The sequence below is a fragment of the Sceloporus undulatus genome, unplaced genomic scaffold, assembly GCF_019175285.1.
Source record: "Sceloporus undulatus isolate JIND9_A2432 ecotype Alabama unplaced genomic scaffold, SceUnd_v1.1 scaffold_27, whole genome shotgun sequence".
Lineage (NCBI taxonomy): Eukaryota > Metazoa > Chordata > Lepidosauria > Squamata > Phrynosomatidae > Sceloporus > Sceloporus undulatus.
The window spans coordinates 23,179-28,964 of record NW_024802949.1 but is presented as its reverse complement, the minus strand read 5'-3'; the positions used below and the strand labels follow the sequence as shown (position 1 = coordinate 28,964).

At 39.1% G+C, this 5,786-nt stretch overlaps 1 protein-coding gene across 1 annotated transcript in view; it reads left to right on the top strand.

Annotated features, from left to right (window-relative positions):
• The first annotated feature begins 301 nt into the window (after positions 1–301).
• LOC121917629 (apoptosis-stimulating of p53 protein 2-like) overlaps positions 302–5,786 on the top strand; it is a 28,143-nt gene continuing 22,658 nt past the window's right edge. Inside the window, exon 1 of the mRNA XM_042443734.1 lies at positions 302–343. The gene's annotated coding sequence lies outside the window, so the exon portion shown is untranslated. The remainder of the gene's footprint in view (positions 344–5,786) is intronic.

Sequence of the window (5,786 nt, the reverse complement as noted above, 5' to 3'; positions counted from 1 at the left end):
TGTTCTGTTGATTTTGAGAAGTCAAATGCTCTTTCTTACTGTCAAAGATAACTTCAATGACAAATTATTTAGACAGTAAAGATTACTATATGATGAGAGGGAGTAAGTCAAAAGCCAAGGGCTTTATGTTCTTCCATGGGACAAATGAAGAGTAAAAGGCTCATATCTTATTCAGGCCTAAATAATTGTAACAATTATGCTGCACTTCCTACTGTACTCCACCTACTCTGCATCATAACTTCCTTTCTCACAGTTGTGGCTGAATGCCAGAGCAGCACAAACTGGACTGTCTGCAGTAACTGAAAAAGCAGAAACGTAGGCTGGCCGTCACCCAAAGATGTAGGTGAATACTATTTTTCTCCTTGTGTTAAGATTTGCCATAGTGCATTGAGCAACTAGCTATGAAATGTTACAGTATGTTAGTGTTTATTTTTAGTAGGTTGATTTCATTGTCACATACTTTGTTCTTTAAGCACAGTGAATATTCAGGCAAGCAAAAATTGAATAGTTGAATACTTGAAAAATTGGCATTGAAATGTGTGGGGAATTCTATTTTGCTTGATCTTTTGGAGAGTTAGGGACTATTGTTAGCCATGTTAAAGTTGGAAACTGTGTCTGTTCACTCAAAGGGAATACTGTATATCAAAAGATTAAAAACCTGCTACTGTAGAGAATGCTTTCTATCATTTAGAAAGTTGAAATTAGGTCAGCAAATATGATAAATATTTATGTTGTTGATTTCCTTGCAATCTGTGTGTGGAACACTTACATCTGTGTTTTCTGGGAATAGGTTAAAATGAATCAGATTGCAAAAAAGTTGTTTAAATGAGTTTCCTATTGGGTAAAGACGCTGAAACTGTTTGGCTGTTTCACATAGCTGCATAATTTCTGTAATTGCTAGGCTTTTATTGCTTGTCCCCTCCTCCCACTCAGCTTAAAATAACTACTGTTCTTTTCTGAAAAATATGAATGAATGAAGCCTTTCATGGCTTTTCAGAATTGGCCATGTGGTTCTTTCTAGAACATTATCTGTGAGGAAGAGTAGCTGTGTTGAAGTAAAGGTTGGTATTAATAGCGCAGAAGAAGTGGTTTTGCATGACACCAAGCCTGTTTATTGTGTCAGTATTTAATACATGCTACTTTGAGAGAGGTTTTCTTTAGACAGTGCTATAATCTTCAGAGGCTCTTTCAAAACAATGCATTTAAAATGTTCAGTGAGGGAGTTAATCTGAATACGGTATTTGGTTTACAGCACTGAAACTATTTTCCTTATTTTATATAGCACTAGCTCAGATTACTGAAGGATATAAATTGTGTGGGAAGAATGAAGTCATTCTAGTTTGGTTGTGGCAGCTTCACAGAAATCTTTTTCTTATTTTGTTGCTGTTGCGTGCCTTCAAGTGGTATCCATCTTAGTGCAAACCTATTGCAGGATTTTCTTGGCAAGATTTGCCATTGCAAATATGAGAGTCACACACTCAAGAGGCTGAGAGTGTGTGACTTAGCCAAGGTCACCCAGTGGGTTTCATGGTCAAGCATGGAATTGAATCTTGGTCTCTTGTGTCGTAGGCCAACACTCCAATTGGCATGGAAATGTGTGGATTGCCAGTGTCGTAGGCCAACACTCAAACCAACAAACCACTATGCCATGTAGGCTCTCTTTTTAGGATTGTCATTTTTTCCAAGGAAAAGTGTATCTCGTGTAATGTCTGATGAATATGTCTGTCTATGCTGCCTTACATGTGCTACACCTTTTGTGATGTGAACTTGAGGTTCTAATTTGTGAAGGGATGGTACTACGTCAGTTAAATATTCTTTCTCTGCACTACTTTCTCGTCATTTTGATACTCCTGTTTAAAAACAACATCAACCTTAAACTATGAGGTGGAATGGAAAGCAGCATCTAGTTTTCAGAATATTTTCTGAGCTGTCTGAAGGCAGGATAAAAGAAGTATTTTTATGTATTTCAGTATTTTGATTATCTGTTAAACTCTTCTTTGCACGAGCATGAAATATTAGGTTCATTCCCTTGCTCTTTTTTTTTTTTGTTATGCTGAAGAGATCTTCTTTGAATTACAATCTGATGTAAAGAAAGCCTTTTTATCTTTTATTGCATAAATGGAGTTGTTGAATTGGTTTTTCATCCAGAGATATGATTCTGGTCAAACAAGATGACTCAAAGGGAAGACTTTGAAAATTGCTCTAGATGAACATGTAATTAACATTCTCATTAATTAAAATATAAATGCATAAACTAGTGGATCACAAGTTTGCTCTGTTTGTACATATCTTCATGAAAATGAGAGTTGGATAAGCATTTGGGGACCCCCAATTGAAATCCCCATTCATTCATGAAGCTCATTGTAACCCTACTTACCTCACAGGATTGTATAGATCAGATGCTGAACAGAGAGAACTCTGTATGCCTCCATGAGCTCCTTGGAGTAAGAGCATATTAAAACTGTAGTGGATGTTATTATAGAGCTTTTAATCAGTACAAATTTATATTCCTTAAGTGGGAAAGCATAGTTACTCATTAGTGAGTTTATTGTCACCATCATGTAAATTGTTGAACGACTTTGAAATTAATTTGCACTTCATAAAGTGGAATGAGATTAGGTCTTGTGTTTTTGAAGTGGCAAAGGTATGACACAGAGCAAAAAACATGGCACTTCTAAAAAAAGTGAAAACATGCGAGAGGGCATTAGTTTCTATAGCAAAAAATTATGCAGCATTTTATTTTTAAAATTTATATCTCACCTTTCTCCCAGCACAGGACCCAAGGTAGCAAGTATGTATATCAGAAGGATACCAGGCAATGTTGTTAGAAAGCATAGAAATTTTTATGGAATTCTTTGTATATAATCCTTGGGCTGAGTAGTTCAAAGACGATTACGCTTAATATAGGATGTATAAGGTACACCTAACCGTGCTGTGCTCACCTGCTTTTCCTGTTGTGCCTTGTTGTGCAGCCCTAGGGTGTGTTAGAGAGCTATATTCAGCAGAGATGTGTAAGACATATAATAGCTATGTGGACATTCATTTGGTGAAAGGATGTAAAGATCAGAGAAGATATGGAATCAAACCGAATAACAAATAGTGATGAGAACAGAAGGAGTACACTTCATCCATAAAATTATACTGGAATAATATCCAGTTCTGCTGTTGTGAACTCCCTTCTCCCTGCTTGGCAATCAAGTTGCACTTGCATAAGAACAGCCATGTCAGGTGAGACTATATAGCCTACTGCTTTTTTATGTAGTGGTCAACCAGTTATCTCTGGGAAGCACACAAGCAGGACAGCATATTTCTGCTCAAGTTTCCCCTCAAATAATATTGAAAGGCAGTATCAGAAGCAGTGTATAACAGTTATAGAATCATAGAATCATAGAGTTGGAAGAGATCACAAAGACCATCCAGTCCAACCCCTGCCATGCAGGAAATCACAATCAAAGCATCCCCGACAGATAGCCATCCAGCCTCTGTTTAAAGACCTCCAAGGAGGGAGACTCCACCAGACTCCAAAGGAGTGTGTTCCACTGTTGAAATGTTGAGGTGGAATCTCTTTTCCTGTAGCTTGCATCCATTGTTCTGGGTCCTATTCTCTGGAGCAGCAGAAAACAAGCTTGTTCTGTCTTGAATATGACCTCCGTTCAAATATTTAAACAGGGCTATCATATCACCTCTTAACCTTCTATTCTCTAATCTATCCAGTGGGGCCAGTTTGAGAAAATAGTGTTGTGGAATTCCTGTTCATCCCCATCTCCATTAAGCTGTGGGTGCTGTAGGGTTTCATCTTATCTCCTTTTTTAATTAAAAATCGCTATGAAGGAGCTGGGAGTGGTCCCCAAACTGTGCCATCTAAGAGATTTTGGACTTCAGCTCCCAGAAGCCTCAGCCATGTTAGCCAGTAGTCTGGGATTCTGGGAGCTGAAGTATAAAAATCACTTAAAGCAGTTATTGAGGGTCCCAGGGGCCAGGCTAGTCTCCACATCTAGGAGAGCCTTTACCATCTCCGCCCCGACCCTCTGGAATTCTCTGACCAGTGAGCTCCGCTCGGCCACCTCCCTGGCCCAGTTTAAAAAGGGGCTTAAAACCTTCCTGTTCAGGTCTGCATTCCCTGAGACTTGCCCCAATTAGCTCTCTCTCCCCCCCCCCCCAAGCCAACAGTGGCAAGTTGGTTTTGATTGTTTTTGATGTTGCTGCATTTTAACCTTAATGTATGTATATTGATGAATGTTTTATAATGTTTTATGATGTTGTACACCGCCCTGATTGCATAGAAGGGCAGTATAGAAATAAAATTTTTATTATTTATTATTATATTATTTAAAGAGAACAGTTTGAGGACCACTGTTCTAAAGCTTGGTTTCCAGTTTTCTAGTCGATTACAAACCATGGTTTGATGTGAGATCTGAATTACATTTTTACATACTGAAACATTTGATTTTAAAATGCCAAGTATATGGACAGTATGTGTGTATATAATAGAGAGAGAGAGAGAGAGAGAGAGAGAGAGCAAGTATTTGTTCTATAAGAAATTGTGGGAGCATGAAGGAAACTGTCTGTCTTAGAAATCCAACTGTGATTTATGTAACTCTTTAACATATTTCATTCATAGATCTTCAAGTGATATGTATGCTATAGTAGCAATAGCAAGTACATCTTTATACCACTTATCGGTGCACTTAAGCACTCCCTCAGCAGTTTACAAAGTGTAAGCTAATTGCCCCCAAAATCTGGGTACTCATTTTAGCGACCTCGGAACGATTCAAGCCTGGGTCAAGCTTGAGCCCTTTTGCTAGTATTGAACTTGCAACTTTATGGTTTGTGAGTGAGTAGCTGCAGTACAGGCATTTAACCACTGCGCCACCAGGGCTCCTACTAGTATAGTAAAGTATGCCACTTCAGTTAAAATAATTTAATACCGGAAGTCACAACTGTGGTTGCTATGACATTGAATCAAAATTCAAGGTAACTCCAGGAAACAAATAAAACAGGCAGTTATTTAGTTGTTGTCAGATTGTTGTTGGATGCAATTTATCTAGCCTTTAAGAGCACTGAAGACACCAGTTACTATTGAAATGGGCACTTCTGAATATTGAATATTTTACCATCCCTTCCCCCCATTGCTGTTAGTAATGCAGCCTGTGGATCTGCAATTGAAGAATCAGTTGTAATTTTTAAAGAGTGCTAAGTAAGACTATCACAACTTAGTTCTCCACATGTAAATTGAGATACTGTAGTTTAAACAGATTTCAAAAGGGGTTTCAGTGGAAACCGCTTTGGTATTGTAATGCAGTATATGAAAAATGACATAGGAAACGAATTCCTTTCAGACGAATTGAATAAGATTATGACATCATTTTTTAAGCTTCAAGGTTGTAGACTTTAGGACTTGAACAAAGTATATAGAGAATGTGTGAGACCTATTTTCTTGGAGGTTTCCAAGTTTTTTAAAAAATTAACTTGGGCGGGATACAAACCGCCGTTTTGCGGCGTTCCCCCGCCGGCGCCATTTGCTCCGCGAGGGAGCCGCAGCATCCAAACCGGCGGCTCCCGCGCGGAGCAAAAAAGAAGCTCCATTTCGGAGCTTCTTTCTGCGGCGCACGGATGACGTAGCGAAGCGCCAAGGGCGCATTCGCTACGTCATTAGCGCCGCGACACGTCTGGACGCTATGCGTCCAGTACGTAAAGATGGCGCCGGCCATGTAGAAGGGCCGGCGCCATCTTGTACGTATTGTATACGTACTAGGGTTAGGAAGGGGCGGTGCTTCCGCACCCCC